The 23,855-nt window shown below is 38.5% G+C and overlaps 1 pseudogene; it reads left to right on the top strand.

The window, feature by feature from the left end:
- Positions 1-622: 622 nt before the first annotated feature.
- On the top strand, positions 623-13,343 carry LOC131370594 (polyadenylate-binding protein 1A-like; annotated as a pseudogene).
- Positions 13,344-23,855: the final 10,512 nt, after the last annotated feature.

Genomic DNA, 23,855 nt, shown 5'->3' with positions numbered 1-23,855 from the left:
GACTGGGGGATTGCAGGTCTGACACTGTGGTCAGCAGTACTGGGGCACCACAAGGGACTGTTCTCTCTCCAGTCCTGTTCACCATCTACACCTCAGACTTTCAGTATAGCTCAGAGCTCTGCCACGTGCCACTTCTCAGAAAGGTTCATTTGAAGGAAACTGCAACAAAAGAGCCCTTTGCCAAAACACCACCATCCCAGCTGTGAAGCACAGTGGTGGGAGCATGATGTTGTAGGGATGTTTCTCATTTGCAAAGACAGGAGGTGTTTCTACTTTCTACTAAATTTTACAGAAGCTGACAGACAAAAGCAAATAAATCCACTGTATATTTATTGTTTAACAGTCACATTATTTACAGCAAAGGATATGATTCCTTGAGAACGTGCAAAATGTCAGCATGCTATCAACAAGGAAGGAAGTGCATCAGGTCAAAGCAGACTTAATCAATTGTGTTTTTTTGCTGCTGGTTATTTTCTCTCATTGCCTTGTGTATTTAGGACAGACTGAAGGCATGAGTTTTTTGTTGTTGTCTAGATGATATTTTCACACGAATCACTTGAGTTGACCCCCAGCATAGCTAACAGACAACTGTGACATAGCCACTGCACAAAACAGCAACTATGACACATCTATCCTGTGTGTTCACAGTTTCTAATAAATGATGCCACAGGAAATGTGTTTAATCGCGTCTAAGCAGAAGTGAGTACGCCACTGACTCAAGCATATGGTGAGTCTATCTTAAAACCTAGATAAAATCTTTTTACAAATTTTATGATGCATTTGTGATGGTTGTTTATTGAACAATAAAAGTGCTGGATGATGGTGAATATAGTCAATTGTAGTAAAGTAAATTCTAAGTCACAATACATGGTGTTTTACAGCAAAATAGCCTAAGAAGCTTATTTAAACCTTGTGCATTGTTTTGAAAACACTACCCTTTCAATTCAATTCAATTCAAGAAGCTTTATTGTCATTTACACCACATATAGCTGACGCAGTACATAGTGAAATGGAACAACGTTTCTCTCGGGCCTGGTGCTACATAAACATACAACATAGAGTTCAAACACAAGAACAACACAAAGCTAGGACCAAAAGTTTGTCCAAGCCACATAAAGTGCAAAGTGTGCAGCTAGGTGCAAACAAAGCAATGACAAGACAGTGCAGAAACAATAAGTAAGAGAGAGAGTGTGTGTGTGTATGTGTGTGTGAGAGACAGAGAGTTTTGTACAGTTCAGTCCTGAGTGTGTGTGTGTGTATGTGTGTGTGTGAGAGACAGAGAGTTTTGTACAGTTCAGTCCTGAGTGTGTGTGTGTGTGTGAGAGACAGAGAGTTTTGTACAGTTCAGTCCTGAGTGTGTGTGTGTGTATGTGTGTGTGTGAGAGACAGAGAGTTTTGTACAGTTCAGTCCTGAGTGTGTGTGTGTGTGTATGTGTGTGTGTGAGAGACAGAGAGTTTTGTACAGTTCAGTCCTGAGTGTGTGTGTGTGTGTATGTGTGTGTGAGACAGAGAGTTTTGTACAGTTCAGTCCTGGGTGTTGAGGAGCCTGATGGCTTGAGGAAAGAAACTGTTACACAGTCTGGTTGTGAGGGCCCGAATGCTCCGGTACCTCTTTCCAGATGGCAGAAGGGTGAAGAGTGTGTGTCAGGGGTGTGTGGGGGTCATCCACAATGCTGTTGGCTTTGCGGATCCGTTATGTTCGGGATGACAACGTCCATTCAATTAAACTGCTGTAAAAATATATCAGATAAATATTTTTCTCAGTTCTGATCAAAACTACTAAATTCGGGATTTTGAAGTAGAATGCCATCTTCAAGTATTGTCACTGATTTGGAGAAAAAAAAAACACACAAACACACAAAATGACTGATTTTCAATGTAAACGTTGATTGTGGGCTGAATATTTTTTTACCTTTTATCACAGTCTTTGACATTAACAACATTGACTTTGACGCATTGTTAGTTTTTCTGCAGCATCAGATTTTAATTTTTTCAACCTCATTTACTGTTTTTGGATATTTTTGCCCCATAGACTTCCATTATAATGATATTTTTTAACTGTACGGCCATGACACTATATAATCATGAATTCTTGATTGTTGGTGGTTTTCCCTGTTGGGAAGAGGTGAAATTACTGTGAAAAACCCAGTGGCTCTATTAATCCTTTAAATGCTCGTCATAAAGTCTGATAGTTGATTCTAAGCTATCCTTTTACTTTTCAGCAGACAGCTGGTCTCACTTTTCTGAATTTTGGGAGACAGTTAAGGGTAAGACCTCAAAGATTCTTCTCATTCATACAAATATTATTTGATTGCAACAAAAGGTTTATGGAATAAAATCACTGTCAAAAATAATCGTACGTAATTCAGAACATTTGTGTGTAATTTGAATTTACTCGTGCGTAATTTAAAAGTATTGTATGTAATTCTGTGTTTCGTCCGAGTTGGATTCCAAAATCTATTACCACGACAGTTTACAGACACAACGCTAATTTACACAACACCTCTGTTACACACACAACATGTGAAATTACGCCCACGAATGTAGTGTGTTCAACCACTGTCAGAAATACATCATCAAGGCCACATGCACAGGCATTACTGGATGGAAGATGAATCGATTTTTTATTGCAAAAAACACAAATACAATAAGGCAATACAAGATCCTTAACAACAGTACAATAAAGTTCTTATTAATTTAGTTGTCAGGCTACACCTAATAAAATCTTGCCCATTTATTATTAAAGAAGGTAAATGAAAAGCTTCAGTTATACTGGCCACTGTATTGCTGACCAACAGTACAAAGGCCTTTAGAATACAGTTCAATACCCTGTTATATTGCTTGTAATCACAATGAATATTATATTTTCTACAAAAAGTACTGTGATCCCTGAGAGCTAATCTTACCTACTATAGTTAAACTATCTTTGTAATATTACTCCTCTCTGTTATTAGTGATAACTAACCCTTAAACAAGCTCTCAGGGCGCCAGTGGTTTACGCGCTTCGTGGAGTCGATTCATCTTCCCTCGGATAGTAATGCCTGTGCATGTGGCCTTGATGACGTATTTTTGACAGTAGTTTAACACACTACATTCGTGGGCGTAATTTCTCAGGTCGTGTGTGTAACAGAGGTGTTGTGAAAATTAGCGTTGTGCCTGTAAGCTGTCATGGTCGTAGATTTTGGAGTTGTACTCTAACAAACACACAAAATTTCATATCTGTAAACTGTTGTGGTCGTAGATTTTGGAATCCAACTCGGACAAAACACAGAATTACATACAATACTTTTAAATTATGCACGAGTAAATTCAAATTACACACAATTGTTCTGAATTACGTACGATTATTTTTGACAGAGATTTTATTCCATAATTTTATTCCATAAAGGTTCAAATGTAGCTACAGAAAATTGAACTTTGTAAAATAAATTTGTAAATTAAATTAGTTGCACTTTATTACAGGACTTTGATCAATTTTCTTTACTTTTTTTAGAACTGCGAAGAAATGAACAGAAATCAGTATGATGTGTGTAAGTGACGCACACATTTCTTTTAAGATTATGAACTATATATAGAAAACAATTTTTTAAAGCTTCGGACATCAAATACCCTGCTGAAGTATTTGCCTTTTCAAAGACAGCTCTGAAGGTTGCATTGTCTAAAGTATATTTGCCTTTTCCTGACTTAAAGCCCCAGCCACAGGTCGGAAAATATTTGAGTAATTGTTCTTTTTTAGAATATTTGAGTATTATTTAGGGTATTTACACTTTAGTTTTTTCCTCATTTATACAGCACACAACACCATACTAATTTGTGATCTGCAGTGACCTTTCGCCTGCATCACAATATAGTTCATACAAGGACATCTCTTTCACATTACCCCAGATTCTTTGTCTTCAAGAAGTGTTCTGTGTATGTTTATGTCCACTGACTTTAGAGACTAGGGAAAAAAGAAGATATTTAAAAGATTAGGAGAAAAAAAAAGAGATTATGAGAGGAGCATGCCTAGTCAGCTCTCAAGGGAGCTGGCTGTTTGTATTGCAAGAGGTTTACTCTTCGCAAGCTCTGATCCTGCTTGGTTTCATCCAAGCCTCTGTGCCTCATAGCTCGGGTCCATTAGATCATGGGGTTCGCAGATTGAGTTGGCGGAAGTGGAACAACAGACAGGTCTTCCCCTTTCTCTTGTCTTCTCTCCTGACTCCAATATCCCCGTTTCGGATTCAGGAGCTTGCGCTGCGATTTCTTCCGATCCGAAAGAGGATATGTTGTTGTCCGCATCTGGTACTGAGGGGCTTGATGTAGGCGAGGAGCCCACGCTATAGGCCATTCTATGGCTGTGTTAATTTTCTTAATTTAACAGGCTTAATTTAATGGGTATTTAGAACAGAGATACACTATATTGCCAAAAGTATTCGCTCACCCATCCAAATAATCAGAATCAGGTGTTCCAATCACTTCCATGGCCACAGGTGTATAAAATCAAGCACCTAGGCATGCAGACTGTTTTTACAAACATTTGTGAAAGAATGGGTCGCTCTCAGGAGCTCAGTGAATTCCAGCGTGGAACTGTGATAGGATGCCACCTGTGCAACAAATCCAGTCGTGAAATTTCCTCGCTCCTAAATATTCCACAGTCAACTGTCAGCTGTATTATAAGAACGTGGAAGTGTTTGGGAACGACAGCAACTCAGCCACGAAGTGGTAGGCCACGTAAACTGACGGAGCGGGGTCAGTGGATGCTGAGGCGCATAGTGCGAAGAGGTCGCCAACTTTCTGCAGAGTCAATCGCTACAGACCTCCAAACTTCATGTGGCCTTCAGATTAGCTCAAGAACAGTGCGCAGAGAGCTTCATGGAATGGGTTTCCATGGCCGAGCAGCTGCATCCAAGCCATACATCACCAAGTGCAATGCAAAGCGTCGGATGCAGTGGTGTAAAGCACGCCGCCACTGGACTCTAGAGCAGTGGAGACGCGTTCTCTGGAGTGACGAATCATGCTTCTCCATCTGGCAATCTGATGGACGAGTCTGGGTTTGGCGGTTGCCAGGAGAACGGTACTTATCTGACTGCATTGTGCCAAGTGTAAAGTTTGGTGGAGGGGGGATTATGGTGTGGGGTTGTTTTTCAGGAGCTGGGCTTGGTCCCTTAGTTCCAGTGAAAGGAACTCTGAATGCTTCAGCATACCAAGACATTTTGGACAATTCCATGCTCTCAACTTTGTGGGAACAGTTTGGAGCTGGCCCCTTCCTCTTCCAACATGACTGTGCACCAGTGCACAAAGCAAGGTCCATAAAGACATGGATGACAGAGTCTGGTGTGGATGAACTTGACTGGCCTGCGCAGAGTCCTGACCTCAACCTGATAGAACACCTTTGGGATGAATTAGAGCGGAGACTGAGAGCCAGGCCTTCTCGTCCAACATCAGTGCCTGGCCTCACAAATGCGCTTCTGGAAGAATGGTCAAAAATTCCCATAAACACACTCCTAACCCTTGTGGACAGCCTTCCCAGAAGAGTTGAAGCTGTTATAGCTGCAAAGGGTGGACCGACGTCATATTGAACCCTATGGATTAGGAATGGGATGTCACTTAAGTTCATATGTGAGTCAAGGCAGGTGAGCGAATACTTTTGGCAATATAGTGTATGTCCTTTCTCCTGGATGTTGTTGAAATGCACCAGGGGATGAAGTGCCAGTCAGAGGTGTTCAGGGAATTTATCCCCCGCCACAGTGAGCAGCCTGGACCATCTTCCAGCTGACTCGGTTCCCCCCAGCTTTTTCAGAGCAGAAAAAAGAGTGTTCTGGGCTGAGTGACCCCACAAATAGCCTAGGGTATCACTTAAGCATAATCTTGAAGTACTTTTTCCACACCTAATACCAGGATAAAGTTATAAAGCTGTTAATTTAAAGTTATGAAAGCTGTTTGCTCTATATGCTTAAATTTTATTTCCTTTAAACTAAAAAAGAACATCCTTCAATTTTCTCAATATATAGATGACATTCTGGGTTAGCTGGGGTGATCTGAAATTTATATGTTAATCTTTTTTCCTATTTTTTTATGTACAGCTTTTTATCTTGACTGGTTTCGTTACTTCTTGTTCTTCATCTGGACTTTGGTGATTGCAATGATTTGGATTGTTACATACCTGGAAATGGATTTGAACAGGAGAATCAGAAAATTCCTTCAATCTCTAAATGCTGCTGAAGCAAACATCATTTACGAGAATCTATAGCCACTAAGTGACCTAGACACTTGACATGACATGCTGTAATTAAAGTCTTGTTCCTTGCATTGCCCGAGTGATGCAGCTCTTCTTTAACCTCCTTTTGTTTTTGTCTATCTGTTGACTATATTATTGTATTTTCACTTTTGTTTTGTTTGCTATTGCTCTTGTCTCTTAATAAAGCCAAACATGTGCAGAAAACAATATTATGACTGTGAATAAGAAGAAGCCTTGAGAGGTAAATAATAAGGCAGAGCTAGTTTACTGGTTGTGTGCTAGTCACTGGGATTGAATTCAAATCGCAGGGTTGTGATAGAAAAGATGGAATAAAAGATTATTTTGCTCAGTTTTTTATATCTTTGCAGTGTCTAATTTTTCCTTCGACGTTGTTATCTTGGTATTGGGGGAAGAAAAGCTACTTAACTTCTACTTATCTATCTTATCTAGTTTCACACATAACAGTCTCTAGAGTTTAAAAGAGTTTATACAATATATATATATATATATATATTACACAGAAAATTCTCAGGAGATCTCTCAAGAAATGTTTTGTAGTGACCACATGAGTGAAGTGAGGCTTAGACTCTACCTGGTAATCAGATGATATAGCAATGTAACACACTGAATTGTTTAGTTTTTAAAAAATACATATATTATGTTTATCCTAGGGGTGTACAAAGTTTTGCACTCCACAGTGAACGCAAAAGCAAGGTTAGATTGTAGGCTCCTGTCCAGCCAGAGATCACATCTTAATACATGATATAAATGAAGCCACACGTGTTTCTGAGTGGTTCCTGTTTCTCTTATCACATCTGGAAAATGAAGCTTTAACTGGAAATCCAGAATTGCCTTGCAAAACAAAATAAATATCCAACATGAGGGCTAATATTAGTCATGTGCTTTCGACTTTTTCTGTCATCTGGATCAGGAAACACTTTGTTTTCATCTCATCTGTGAAAGCAGCCACAAGCCTCTTATCTTTGAGAAATGCAGATCCATTATTACAAATCATGTCAAACTTTCACATACAGAAAATACATCAGTTGTTTATTGTATATGATTATGTAAACTACAATGAACAAATTAGTCTTATTATGGAATTTGGAATCATGGAATTTTCTTTGGGATCAATAAAGTATCTATCTATCTATCTATCTATCTATCTATCTATCTATCTATCTATCTATCTATCTATCTATCTATCTATCTATCTATCTATCTATCTATCTATCTATCTATCTATCTATCTATCTATCTATCTATCTATCTATCTATCTATCCATCCCCAAAGGATTCCTAGTCCATCGCCTTAACCACACAGCCACGACTACTGCACCACCTACAGTACACAATGCAGAGCTGCAGCTGCTGAACACACAGCAGAGCTGAGAAATATTGCTTATAAAATCAATGGGATCAATAAATCTATATAAATAATCTATCTATCTATCTATCTATCTATCTATCTATCTATCTATCTATCTATCTATCTATCTATCTATCTATCTATCTATCTATCTATCTAACTATCTAGCTATCGTAAGTGTAGATGAACAGGATGTCGAATCTGAACTATGGTAAAAAGCCGTATCAACATCTGTCATTTCTATACCAGACATTCTCTTGCATTTTGTTAATTCTGAGGTGCTCTTTGGTATTGCTGATGTGGCACGTGCTTGTGCGTACCTGACGGGCCTTATCTGTGTGGTTGTTGTTTTTCAACTGCAGTCAAGTTCTCCCAGTGCACTGCTTTAAGATGTTTTTATGTGTAATGTTGGTATTTGCAATATTTTGTTCTGCAATGAGAAGTAAGGTCCAACTGCCAACATGAGGATGTGGACCAAAAATGTCCTTCAAGGTATGTGATCTCAAGGTGATCTTGCATGTCTCAAAGCTATACAGATGCCATTGATGGTAGAGGGTTATAATGAGCTAGCTCTTGGCAGTTTTACAGTTGTTGGATTTATACTGCACTTTCTCAGGTGCTGAGACAGGGGTTTCTCAATCCTTGTCCTCAAGGACCACTGCCCTTTTTGTTTTCCAACTTTCATTGCCCTACCTGCTGCCGATTACCAGGATCAGGTGTGTTCAGTGAATCAGAAGATGAAAGATACCAATTCACCTTGTCTTTTCCCACTTCCCCCACTTCATCAGAGATGGTATCTTCAAGCTTCTGATTCACTGAAGACTCCTGGTTCATGTAACCTGTATTGGGCAGGGCAGGGGTCTTTGATGACCAGGATTGAGAACTGTGTGCTAAAATGAGGATGTGAACAAAAGATTTCCTCTAAGGTACATAATCTCGAGGTCAGTTTGCAAACCGAAAAGCCATAAAGATGGCAATAAAGGTAGTTACAGTAAGCTCCCTGTATTACAGTTGTTCACTTTGTTACATTTACTTGAATAAATTTTTTGGGAAACTTGTACTTTTAGAGTATTTTTAAAGATGTGTACTTTTACTCTTACTCAAGTATATTTTTAGTGAAAAATTAATTAAAAAATTATTTTTACTTCGCTACATTTGGCGGCATTCCTCCGTTACTGTCAAATTTTAATAATTAATATGAGATTTTAAAATAATTAGTTTATATGGATTGTTCGCCAGTCTCGCGAGACGTTGGAGAGGCTGCTTCGCGAGAGGCTGTTACGGATCTCCCACTTGCGTATAGCACGCGTTTAGAGGATGATGATGGCTGAGGCAGAGGAAGACGTGTGCAAGTTAACGGAGGCAGATAACCCATGGCCTCAAGTTCAGTCCGTTTTCATGCCAAGATGTCAAAAATAATAGTTTCATAATGCGATGCATGCTGTGTTCACCAAAACCAACTAACATCGCAACGTACAAGAATTCCAGCTCCAACCTGAAAAAACACAGAGCAATAAGTGTCAAATTTAGGCCTATTTGAACCCTATTAATGGTCATTTGGTAACTATGGGCACACTGACCTTATTTTAATAGCACATTTCTCACACTGTCAGAATGTTTTTCCTCATATGCCCTCTCGTGCAAGCAATATCTTGTGAACCCTACAGACAACTCAGGTTCATGAACAAATGTTCATTCTAAACATCTGCACAATTTCACACCCATTTTCCATAAAACTACATCAATTTTACAGCACGCTGTGACGTCATGCATTTATGCACAAATACGGACACCTCAACAAAGTGTAGAACATACATAGAAAATAAAAACGGGATTGTATTTGATTTTATTCCTACCAAAAGAATGCATGTACTTATAAAATGCATATATTATTATTTCATCAGAGGATTCACCAAACCAGCTTAAGGTTTATGTAGAACTAATCAAGTCAAGAAAATGAGGATCAGTCCACAGTAAAATTCTGTAAATTCTATAAATCTGATTGTTCAAGAAAGAACATATGACAAAATAAACATTCACATACTGAAGGGCAAACACACATAAATAAGTTCATACACAGACATAATAACCAACACACACTCTGCACACACACATACCTTCTGTTTTGTTCTCTGTTAGCTTATTTAAATGCAGATGCTGACAAGTTTGTGTTGTGAATGTGAAAATAAAGACAGAGTTAACTGTTAGAAGAACACCTGGGTGTGTTTGAGATTTTACTGCAAATGACAGGTCATGTAATGTTAATGTGGCCATCACTGGACTGAGATGTGACCATCACTGGACTGAGATAGGGTACTTTACTTCAACCTTTGTACCTTTCAATACTTTTTTACTCTTACTCAAGTAACTATTAAGATTGTTACTTTTACTTGAGTACAATCAGTATTCTGGATACTCTACCCACCTCTGCACAATACACATACACATGATATACACACACTATACACATATACACAATACACATACATACAATACACATACGCACAATACACACACACATACACACAAAACACATACACATGATAGACATACACACACATGATACGTATGGTACACAATACACACACACGATACACATATATACAATACACATACACACATTACACATATACACGTACACACTATACACATATACACACTGTACACATATACACGATACACATACACACAATACATGAACACACAACACACAATACATGAACACACAACTTTTTGTGCAAAACCAAAATGGCTGCACTGTATGTTAGAGATCTTGACCCAGCAGTGACAGAGGAGATGCTTGCGTGGAGATTCAGTCCTGCAGGACAAATTCACTCCATCCGTCTCTGCAGGGACAGATATACCGGCTCCTCACTCGGCTGTGCCTACGTTAACTTCTGGCATCGAGGCGACGGTAAGGCAGACCAGACACCAGACACACTGTTTTCTACATGACGACTTCACTCTTTACACACTTTATTATCAGTTTATACCTCACTTAAGGCAACATGTGTAATTGATCTAGTATTTTACTGCTTTATTTCTTGAATGTGGTCAAGTTCTGTGCCTTTAAAAAGTACAAAGATATTGTTTTATATGAGTTATTTAGTGTTTTAGAAGAAATACTTCACTTAAAGCTTCAGTACATTTTTTCATAGTGTTTTTCACTAATCCGTACAAAGGGTGCCAATAATTCTGGGTATGTATACTGTAGTTTTTTATTGAAATGAATGATCTTTCACTTATTTTTCTTCCCTCAGCTGAGCGAGCCATCGATATGTTTCATTTCGAGCTCCTTCTGGAGAGGCCCATGCAGGTGATGTGGTCTCAGTGGGAAACGACCTGGAGAAACCAGGAAGTAGGAAAAATCATCCTGAAGAACCTGGACAAGTCCATCGACAACCTGGCCCTTTACGACACCTTCTCATACTGCGGGAGGATCCTGTCGTGCAAGGTTCGGATCTGAATAGCTGAATATCTGTGGAGCACGATTAGCGTGTGTGTCTTAGCTGAGTCTGATTGTAAACTGTGTGATGACATGCTGCCGTGTTTTTCCTGAAGGTTGTGAACAACGAGTCTGGGTCCAATGGCTGTGGCTACATTCAGTTTGAGACTGCAGAGGCAGCGGAATTGGTCATTGAGCGTTTCAACGGCAAACTGTTGAATGGCACCCAAGTGTAAGTGTAAATGTCAGGATTTTTTTAACACTGTGCTTTAACTAACTGTATCTGATGTTTATTAAACTCTTTATATTGTTGTGTTTGGTCTTGCGAGCGTGTTTCAGTCAGCATCAGGTTGTAATTTTTTCTGGCGAAGACGAAATGTCTAACAGCAGGGTTTAGATAAAGTGTCTAAGAGCAGTGTCTCTGTTGTGTTACAGGACCATTGAACACTTCAAGACTCCTGAGCAGCGTGAGGCTGAGAAGAAGGAGAAGGAGAGAGACCAGGCTAATGTAGAGAGACAGACTCAGCTCAGGAAGAAGACTGAGCAGGTAAACACACGTAACACACACACACACACACACACACACACACACACAGACACACACACACACACGAGATACTAACTCTTCTTTCTCTGCTCCAGAATCTGAATCTCTACGTAAAGAACCTAGATTGCAGCGTGGATGATGAGCGTCTGTACGCGGCCTTCTCTCAGTTCGGCACCATCAAGAGTGCAAAGGTCACTTACAGCTAATAATCCCTCCATTTGATCCCTTTCTCAATAACCTCTATCCACTTCCCCTGACTCTAGAGTGTAAAAACGTCATTTGTGCTCATTATTTTATTCATGGTGCTGCCTCCTACAGGTCATGATGGAAAATGGCCGCTCCAGGAGGTTTGGCTTTGTGTGCTTCGAGTCATCCGAGGAAGCCATGATCGCCATTCAGGAAATGAATGGCAGGTTGTTGTGCGGGATACCTTTGTACGTCGGCATGGCTCAAAGGAAAGAGGAACGCCAGGCTTACCTCACCCACCTGCACAACATCCCCCAGAATCTGGATGAACCTGCACTGGTTCATCAGCAGACCAGAAGCACCGAAAGACCATCAAGCAGTCAGGTGCCATGTGCCAGTGATGACTGCACTAAAGTGTCTACACCAACATCTGTAGACACTGCTCCAGTAGCATCTGTGGAGCAACATCCAGCTGTGGACAGTGTCCCAGCTGTTGAGAAGCTTCCATCAGAGGACAGTGGACACTGTCCCAGTCCTGGAGAACAAGCCATCAGAGGAGAGTATTCCAGTCCTTGAGACATCACCAGCTGTTGTTACGACACCAGCAGAAGTTCCAGCTGCACAACACGTCCCAGAGACAACTCCGGCACCTTCTACGTCTGAGGCATCAGTGGACAAAGTTCAGCCGGACACAAAAGTAAGAATAAAACACACACACATACACACACAATTGTGTGACAATAATAATAATAATGTTTTGTGTTTCCAGGATGAATCCACACCTGAACCTACCAGGAACAGGCTCACGATTTACATGCTGGAGTCTTCACCACCTGAAGACCAGATTCAGATGGCCTGTGAGTTTTACACACACACACACACACACACACACACACACACACACACACACATCAGACTCGTATACACTCCTGCTCTGCACTTTTTACTTTTTTGCTTTTCATTTCACTGTTTTCTGACCCTCCATGTTACATGATTGGATGGCTGGGATCATCCCTTTCACTCATCTCTCTCTCTCTCGCTCTCTCTCTCTGTAGATGACTACATGCTGCCCCTCGTTGCAGAAATTCACCGGGTGCAAGCCAGCAAGATCACATGGTTGCTAGTGGAGAGAGAAAACAATTTTGAAATAATGAACGATTGGGGATCCTGATCTCCTGCATGTCAAGGTGAGCGCACACACACACACGCACACTCTCTCTCTCTCTCTCTCTCTCTCTCTCAAGTTACATACACAAGTTACATCTTGCATTCCCTGACTGTGTGTGTGTTGGTAGGTGAATGAAATGGACGCTCTCCTGAAGGCGAGAGAAGCTGGTTACAAGCCGGTGAGGATCTTTAATCAAAACTCCTACTGATTCCTATTTAAAAGGATCTTCTCATCACAGTATACATGTTTAAAAAAACCCAAAGTAATTTTCTTCTGCATTTCTCTTTCAGGAAGTTCTAAAGAGAACCTCTAACACCAAGAAGAAGAAGAGAAAGAACAAGAAGAGAAATGTTAAATTAATAAATTAAATTAGTAATTATTAATTAAATTTATTAATCAATTAAAGTTTGGAAAGAAAAATTGTGTTCATTTATTTATTTCCAACTCAGATCTAATCATCTCATAAATCTAATAAGTGAAAAAGTTTGGTTATAAAAATAAAAGAAAAATAAAGTAATAAAAGTATGAACTGAAAAGAATAGTAATAAGAGGAATAAATGGTGGTTTAAATGCATGAAAGAAGGAAATATAAAAGTCAGTGAGGAAAATCTTCCTGAACACAACAACAGTAATTTAACAGCATAGAGTGAAAACCTGATTGTGTGAAGAAGATGAAGATGAAGATGAAGATGAGTAAACGGCTGAGTTGGATACAGAAGGAAGGTTCAGCTGATGCAGGGACTTTAGCATTAACTGCTCCACTTCATCCAGACACAATCTCACTGGCATTGTTCCACTCATCTGCTGCTCAGGATCGCTGAGGCTTCGGGGAAAACTCTGAGAATAATGTCTTGACAAATCTGAGAATAATTTCTCCAACAGACCAGGAGCATGGACTTATCTCCAAAATCTGAAAGAAGCTCAGATCTTTAATTCCTTTCCTGAACTCGTTACCTGGACAGATGAAAAAATCTGAACACTGTTCAAAATCTGAACACAGGGTCGAATGTGTCCTTTTTACAGATGTTATCTCACATGTGGCTTCTCTATTCAGTTCCTGTAGGACTTTGGATAGATAGATAGATAGATAGATAGATAGATAGATAGATAGATAGATAGATAGATAGATAGATAGATAGATAGATAGATAGATAGATAGATAGATAGATAGATAGATAGATAGATAGATAAATAGATAGATAGATAGCATTTCTTTCTAGTAAAAAGCCAACTAAACAATTTCAATTCAAAAGAAAATCATACAATTCATATAGAGGAATAAAAGACATATTTGATTATATTCAGTATTTTTCATTTTACAGACAGACAAACAGCCAAAGTTAAAGAACAATGCAGGAAAACATCAGTCTAGACTTCAGAAGTGGTATAAGACAGAAATGGGACTGCAGTGGAATTTACTGACACAGAGCCAGTGTTTACATTTATTTTATCTTGAAATAACGCCTACAAGACTTCCTTTCATCATCTTCCATTATCCAGCATATGGACTGAACTCAAACCATTACTGCTGCATTTAGCCAAACCTACAGGTCCTGTTTATTAAAATAAACTAGAGCAGAGTGACATCTCAGCCCCTTACACACACACACACACACACATATTTTCACTTTGCTTAACACTTTCCTACATTACCCACAATGCCATGCTGATGATAATGCTCCAGAGCCATTTTGACCTTTCTTTATTTCTACCTAAAGTGAGCACAGCAGCAGCACTTTAGTCCTCTAGTGTGTCCATCTGTTTTTATTTCCCAGTCTGTACACACTATTTAAACGGATCAGCTTCCTAAGTTTCTAGCTAACACCACCAAGCCTAGATTGCTAATTAGCTGAGCCTTGTCTCTGCTGTAACTGCTATATGCATAGCATGGCATATGCATTGGGACCAGTGTTTCTTGTTAACATGAAGTTGACCATCACTGGAGAAATAAAGAGCTCTTTTTAGTAATTAACAGCAAAGCATGAACATTGTCTTAGATCAGTTAATATCAGTGTAACAGCACTAACGCTAACAACGTTGCCCTGTGATGTCATTATCCTAAGAGAGCTTCAGATAAAGGTCAATAAATCATGTCCTGTGATGGCGTGGAAACATGAGTACAGCAGGATTCTAACTTCTCCCTGAATAATGCCCAATTAGCAGAAAATCAATTAGTGCTTTGTCCAAGAATATCAGAGCAAGCACTAATTGATGTACGAAGGTTACAGGCTCCTCTGTCAAATTTATAGTTATTATGATGCTCTGTCTCGTCGTACAAAAATTCCTCTTCCTCATTTCACAGACGTATAATTGATGTGCCGCTAACCAGCCATTAGAACCACATTCTTCTGATTAATGCTGCTAGGTTTTAAGGAACAAACTGCAAAACCTTCCCAGCTCTGACATCACATTAAACCCACTTTAATTTCTGTAGAATGTCATTAGTGTTAAAATCTGGGTTGTGCATGTTATTACATGTTGATATGAAAATTGACTCCTCCAGAATCACTATCTGGCACGGGATGTTAATTCCTTAAACTTCAGCGTCATGGAACATAGACGTCATGGACCACGGACGTACTGTATGTGTTGCGAAGAATAATACGTTCAGTGTCATGCTGTTTTAGGAGAATACATAAAGAGCAGGGGATGTGATAAAGCAGACTTATTACTACAAATGTTTTCTGTTATCTACACATTCTGAAGTGCTTTATTCCTCTTATACTACATGTTATGCAGTATGGAACCAGTTCAATAACAGCAGTTCCTTTAAGAGCCAAGAAAAATACACACACACAATGCACCTTGCTACTGAGAATCATCCTGAAGATATTCCCATGGTGAAAAATGTAAATTACACATCAGTGATTATGTTTTTGTTTTTTGTTTTTTAATTTCATTTATGTATTTAATAATTTGGTTTATTATTATTATTATTATTATTATTATTATTATTATTATTATTTATTTACTTACTTATTTATTTATTTTAAATTACATGAAATGTCCACTAGACAGGTCCGGATTTATCTCGAAAAAATTCCTAAATGTAAATATTTTAAAAAAATTGTAAAATAAAGCACTTAATTTCTTAATTTAATTTAATTTAATTTAATTTAATTTAATTTAATTTAATTTAATTTAATTTAATTTAATTTAATTTAATTTAATTTAATTTAATTTCTTTCTTTCTTTCTTTCTTTCTTTCTTTCTTTCTTTCTTTCTTTCTTTCTCATTAAGCCTTATAGCACATTCTTTCTAGACTACAGGCCAGAATAAATGTCCCTTTGACAGTGGCTTTCTCACGAGTGTCCCTTTAATTCGTCTCAGACTCATGTTCCCGTCCTGATTATTCCTCTGGATGATGTCACTGATCTCCAAAATCACTTCTAGTGTCGGTTAAATCAGTGGCATTTCATCAGGTGTGAAGATCTGAGCATTATATCTTACGTTAATTACAAAAAGCCCAGCCCTGCTCCTGACTGGTCAGGTCACAGCGAGACATGTCTATATTCTGTAAAATTAGTTTTGGATGTGGAAACTGACACTGAGCTGAATTTGTACTGGAATGTCCACAAAGAGACCTTTCTTTCTTCTCATTCTTTCTTTCTTTCTTTTGATAATGTCTGACTGCATCTTTCTTTCTTTGTGGTATCTAAATGCTAAGATACCACAGATAAACAATAAACACTGACTGCACCTTTAAGCTTCAGCAATAAATCTCTCATTTGTTTGACCCGTTAACGCTCAGGATTACAGGCAGCAGATATGAAGATAGGCAGTTTTAGGGATTTTCATTTAAAGTACAAAGATATTTATAGCTCTGTCAGTACAGCTCTGTCCTCTGGCTGAAGAGCAATGCTGAGAGGGGAGGCGTCACAGCAGGCCATTTTCCCAGGTACTTACCTTCACAAACAGCTCTACTAAAGCAGGAACTCAGTAAAAACATAGAGTTACTTCAGAGTTATGACAAGGCCACCTTGCCTGTACATGCAGTTCAGTCAGAGGCAGCACAGATAATAAGGAAATGAATAAGCTATTTATAAAGAACTATATACAACTAGGCATGTGAGCCAACGCCAGAAAAATAATAATATCCTCATATAACACACCCCTAATGCATGATGATGCCTTATAATCACTGTAGGGTCTATAGGGTTTACTAGAATAAACCATGACAAAGACATTACGTCGAAATGTAGACATCCACCAAATTAGATCACCAGGAAAGAAGATATTTGGTCAGAGCAGCCACAATAAATGAAACAACCTTGAAAAGCCCTTAAAGGAAGAGAACCTCACAACAATATCAAGGACATGTTAGACATTTAGCCAATAGACAGTGGCAGAAGGAAATGCACTTCTCAGAAAGGTTCATTTGAAGGAAACTGCAACAAAACAGCAAACAGTTTAATAAATTAGAACTTCTTAGCATGAAATCCATCAGAACCCTTCGCCAAAACACCGCCGTCCCAGCTGTGAAGCATGGTGGTGGGAGCATGATGTTGTAGGGATGTTTCTCATCTGCAAAGACAGGAGGTGTTTCTACTTAAAAACAATTACAGAAGCTGACAGACAAAAATAAATAAATCCACTGTATATTTATCGCTTAACAATCACATTATATACAGCAAAGGAAATGCTTCCTTGAAAACGCGCAAAATATCAGCACGCTATCAACAAGGAAGGAAGTGCATCAGGTCAAAGCAGGCTTAATCAATTGTGGGTTTTTTATTTTGTCTGATTGGCCTTGTGTATTTAGGACAGACTGAAGGCACGATTTTTTTGTCCTTGTCTAGGTGATATTTTTATGTGGTTAACTGGCACGACCACTGCACAACACACTACTATATATTCATAGTTTCTTATATAGAAACCACAGGAAATGTGTTCAATTGCGTCTAAACAGAAGAGAGTATGCCACTGACTCGAACATACAGTAAGTCTTAAAACCTAGATAAAATCTTTTTAAAAATGCTATGATGCATTGGTGACGGTCATTTATTGAATTATTATAAAAGTGCTAGATGATGGTAAAAATAGTCAATTCTTGTAAAGTAAATTCAATTAGTTCTAAATCAGTTTTACAGCAAAATACCATAAGGAGCTTACTTACCCCTTGTACATTGTTCGAAAACATTACTCTGTTGTTATGTTCGGGATGAAACTAAATTACTTAATCCACTAAATTAAACTGCTGTAAAAATATATCAGATAAATACTTTTTTTCGATTTTCTTTGGTTAAACCTGTTAATCAACCTGGATTTTTTTTATTTATTTTTTTTTACCTTTTATCCCAGTCTTGGATATGGCAAAGATTAGTAACAACATTGACTCTGATGCATTGTTACTTTATTTACGGCGTCAGATTTTATTTTTTTCTCACTCATTTACTGTCTGTTGATGTTTTTGCCCCATAGACTTCCAATATAGTGACATTTTTTGACTGAACAGCCATGACACCATATAATCATGCAATACTTTTGACAACCAAGTGGCTCCATTAATACTTTACATAGGCATGTGTATGAAATGCATGTCCTAAGATCTAATAGATGATCCTAAACTATCCTTTTACTTTTCAGCAGACAGCTGCTCTCACTTTTCTGAATTTTGGGAGAGAGTTAAGGGTAAGACCTCAAAGATTCTCCTCATTAATAAATTATTTAATTGCAACAAAAGGTTCAAATGTAGCTACAGAAAATTGAACTTTGTAAAATAAATTTGTAAATTAAATAAGTTGTACTTTATTATAGGACTTTGATCAATTTTCTTTATATTTTTTTTAGAACTGCGAAGAAATGAACAGAAATGAGTATGATGTGTGTAAGTGTCACATTTCTTTTAAGATTCTGAATTATATGTAGAAAAAATGTAAATCCCAGCTTCGGACATCAAATAGCCTGCTGAAGTATTTGCCTTTTCAAAGAAAGCTCTGAAGTAATTGTTTTTTTGTTTTTGTAGAATATTCACGTATTATTTATGGTATTTACACTTTAGTTCTTTCCTCACTTATACAGGGTGGGGCGCAAAAACTTCCCTTTTTTGAAGGCAAATGAAAGAAAATTTGTGGCTGATAAACAAAATTTATTTTTTGATAATGAAAGAACATAATTTCAAATTTCAAATTATGCTGTTTTAAACAAAATATCTTGAAGGTGGTGGTCACCGTTCTCTATGCACCCGATTTCTGACGTTTCCCTCTACACGTTCCAACATGTCCACCGGAATATAATAATAATAACTGGCTATTTCCTGCCGAATAACATTCTTCAGCTGAAGCAGGTTTGTGATGTTTAAAAACCTCTGCCTTGAGCTATCCCCATAAAAAAAAAACACAGGGCGTTAGATTGGGTGAGCGCCGCCCACGGGATGTTACCTCTAATCGAGATGAGCCGTCCAGGGAACATTGCCCTCAAACATGTTGGAACGTGTAGAGGGAAACATCAGAAATCGGTTGCATCAGTGCATAGAGAACGGTGGCCACCACCTTCAAGATATTTTGTTTAAAACAGCATAATTTGAAATTTGAAATTATGTTCTTTCATTATCAAAAAATAAATTTTGTTTATCAGCCACAATTTTTCTTTCATTCGCCTTCAAAAAAGGAAAGTTTTTGCGCCCCACCCTGTAAGCACACAACACCATGCTAATTTGTCATCTGCAGTGACCTTTTGCATGCATCACAATAAAGTCCATATAAGGACATCTCTCTCACATTACTACAGGTTCTTTGTCTTCAAGAAGTGTACGTTTGCATCCACTGACTGTCTAGGCTAGGGAAAAAAGAACATATTTAAAAGACTAGGAGAAAAAAAAGAGATTATGGCAAGCAAGCAGTTAAGAGGTGTGTGACCCTGCTATATCATGGAAGATGACACAGGCTCTCTTTGCAATGTTTGTTTGGGAGAGGAGCATGCCTGGTTAGCTCTTGAGGGTGCTGGCTGTTTACATTGCAAGAGGTTCACTCTTTGCAAGCTCTGATCCTGCTTGGTTTCATCCAAGCCTCTGTGCCTCATGGCTTGGGTGCCTTAGACAGTGGGGTTCGCAGGTTGAGTTGGCAGAAGCGGAACAACAGACAGGTCTTTCCCTTTCTCTTGTCCTCTCTCCTGAGTCCAATATCCCCATTTTTCGGAGCTTGCTCTGCAATTTCTTCCAATCCGGAAGAGGATATGTTGTTGTCCGCATCTGGCACTGAGGATCCTGATGTAGGCAAGGAGGGGCATTCCTCTCTTGAACTGCCACCACAATCTGTGGTGTTTGAGGAGCTCCTTGAGGTGGTAACACATGTGGTGCTAAACAAAATTTAAATTGGCCACCCCCAGGCAGGCAACTGTCGTTTTTTCCGAATCACCATGCCAAGGTATCAAGGTCCTGGGGGAATCCCTATTCAGCCTATTTCTTTCCCTGGCTACCTCTAATTATTAGTGCTAGGTCTAGTTCACGACCAATATCTCAGTCAGGGATGTCAAAATCTTTTCCTGTCTTCATGAACCAGAATGGGTTGGTTGACCCTTGGAGAGTTCGTAATCCTTTAATTAAAAAATTCTCCTTCTTCTCTCAGGTCCATCAATAATACTCAAGAATAGATTATTTTTTCATAGATAACAGCTTGAACTCTATTGCTGCCGTTGACTACTCAAGTATTTTAATATCTGACCATGCACCACTATTTCTGGATATTTAGTTGTCCACACATAGATCTACTCCTCCCCTTTGGAGACTTAATTCTCTATTGTTGGCAGATAACAAACGTTGTGAATTTCTGGGAGTCACTGAAGGCTTTCTTCAGAGGGCAGATTATTTCTTCTCATTGTAATAAAAAACATAAAGCCAGGCTTACAGAACTCACTTCTGCTATTTGTAACTTTGACCAAGAGTGTGCATCCAATCCCTCCCCAGAACTGTTTAAGAAATGTCTTAACCTTAAGACAGAATTTGATCTCATCTCCACTAAGGACGTACAGCGACTGTTATTGCAGACGCATGGCACTTACTATGAACATGGGGATAAAGCAAATCGACTATTGGCTCACCAGTGGAAATGTCAATCTGCCTCACGTTTGATACCTAAAATAAATAATCATGTTAATGTAATTGTTACAGACTCAATATTAATTAATGCTACATTCAAATCATTTTATGCTTCTTTGTATAAATCTGAATTTCCAGCCGAAACTACCAATATGAATCAGTTTCTGGACAACCTTGAAAACGCTACTATCGATTCTGACCATGTACAAGAACTAGATGCCCCACTCTTCCCTGAAGAAATAAAATTCTCAGTTAAAGTGATGCAGTCCAATAATGCCCCAGGACCTGATGGGTATCTTACAGAGTTTTTCAAGAAATCTATTGATAAATTGGCACCTCTACTTCTGTTGATGTTTATGAATCCTTGGAAAATGGTTTGCTTCCAACTACTCTGACCAGAGCTTCGATAGCTCTTCTTTTGAAGAGTGACAAAGATACACCTTTATGTGGTTCCTATAGGCCCCTATCTTTGTTAAATGCTGATGTAAAAGTTCTGGCAAAAACTATAGCTCTACGTCTAGAGAGAGTATTGCCTAGCATTATTTCCAAGGAGCAAAACAGCTTTATCAAGGGACGTCATTTATTTTTTAATACTCACACTCTTTTTGTTTGTTTGTTTTTTCTTTTTCTTTTTTTTATATTGTCAGATTATCGTTATTGTTAGTATTATTATTCTTGTAATTATTTTCCTTTTTCATGCAAAAATCAAAATGGGATTCTGTAATGTTAATCATTATGTGACTCATGTCTGTTTCCAATAAAAAGACTTTGCAAAAAAAGAAAAGAAAAGATGGAATGAAAGATTATTTCGCTCAGTTTTTTATATCTTTGCAGTGTCTAATTTTCCCTTCTGCATCGGTATCTTGGTATTGGGGGAAAAAAACTACTTATCTTCTACTTATCTGTACTATCTAGTTTCACTCATAAGTCTCTAGAGTTTAAAAGAGTTTATACAATATATATATATTACACAGGAAATTCTCAGGAGATCTCTCAGGAAATGTTTTGTAGTGACCACATAAATGAGGCTTAGGCTCTAATGGCTAACGAAACTGCAATATTTGCTAAGAATAAAGTAAGCACACACACACACACACACACACATACACATCATAGAGTCTGTCGATAACAGGGCTCCTGTGGTTAATGCCAAGGCCGAAACAACACACTGACATCCATTAATCACTAAATTTGACTTAATTGGGTTGCACTTTATACTGTGATGACTGCTACAGAGGTTTCACATTCTGTTAGACAATCAGGTCAGATGATACAGCTATGTGACACCTAACACATTAAATTGTTTGGTTTAAAAAATACATTTATTAGGTTCCTCCTAAGGGTGTACAAAGCTACAACGCAAAAACGCAAAAGCAAGGTTAGATTGTAGGCTCCTGTCCAGCCAGAGATCGCATCTTAATACATGATATAAATGAAGCCACATGTGTTCCTGAGTGGTTCCTGTTTCTCTTATCACATCTGGAAAATGAAGCTTTAACTGGAAATTCAGAATTGCCTTGCAAAACAAAATAAATATCCATCATGCAGGCTAATATTAGTCATGTGCTTTCGGCTTTTCACAGTCTTCTGTCATCTGGATCGGGAAACACTTTGTTTTCATCTCATCTGTGAAAGCAGCCATCTTTAAGAAGTACAGACCATTAGCGAAATCCATTATTATAAATCATGTCAAACTTTGACATACTTCAGCAAACACATCAGTTGTGAGGAGATTAGACCTGTGTTCTGCTAACAAATGAGAAAACGGCTAAATGCACAGTGCAGAGGCAGTGACGTGTCCATTGTGGACACACACACACTCCAGAGGCTTGACGAGACACCTCGCTCAAGAATACGCGCACAGAATCAGTGAAAACATAGAGATATCATGTTAGCATCACATTTCTGAGTATTGATATAGAGAAAATTAGTCAGGGTCAGCTAGCTAAGCACTTATTTTTGTGCTAGACTGTGTGTTTGAATACTTTAACCAGCCACCATCCATCCATTTTCTGTAACATTTATCCTACATGGGTCTGGATTCTATCCAAGGTGACATGCGGCACAAGGTGGGGGACACCCTGGACAGGGTATTAACCAATCACAGGGCACAATCACACACAGACTCACACACTAGGGACAATTTAGAGATGCCAATCAACCTACAACGCATGTTTTTGGACTTGGGGATGAACCCTAAGTCCCTGTAGGAAACCCCTGAAGCACAGGGAGAACAGGGAAACTCCACACACAGAGTGGAGGCATGAATCAAGCCTCCAATCCTGAAGGTGTGAGGCAAAGTGTTAAATACTAAGCCATCATGCAACCCAATTACCAAAACTTTGGAAAAGTGAAGCTAGCATTGCAAGCTGGATTCGTTTTGGGCAGTGGTAGCGCTAAGACTCTTTTGAGATTGTTGATCAGAAGATGGGGGTTCTCTTTGCTCCAGGGGTGCTTTATAATGGCTGACCCTGTGCTCTGACCCCAACTTCTAAAAGCTGAAGGTCTTATTATTATTTTTCCCTGTACCTGCAATGCAAATGACAAACCACCAAATCAAGCCCTACAAAAGGGATAAATGCACACAAACTAATAGATTCTAAGACCAGAATTGGCAAAATTCTGATAAGTAGGCATTTAAGAGTATAATACCCACCAGATATTTTGTGAGCGGAACATCCAAGATTAAAAATCACATTTCTAGGCATTGGTCAATCACATCATTTGACCAAGTCAAGACAGGGTGTTTGATTAAGTATTTCAGATTTTAATTATGAACATTTTTTTTTCCAGAATACAGTAAAATATTGTTCTCAAGCAATGTTGTTCAATCAAATTGTAGCATTCAATAGTCCAAAGTTCGTGTCCTGATAAAGTGTGGAGACAAC

Source organism: Hemibagrus wyckioides, linkage group LG20 (genome assembly GCF_019097595.1).
Source record: "Hemibagrus wyckioides isolate EC202008001 linkage group LG20, SWU_Hwy_1.0, whole genome shotgun sequence".
Classification (NCBI taxonomy): domain Eukaryota; kingdom Metazoa; phylum Chordata; class Actinopteri; order Siluriformes; family Bagridae; genus Hemibagrus; species Hemibagrus wyckioides.
This window is presented reverse-complemented; position numbering and strand designations above follow the sequence as displayed.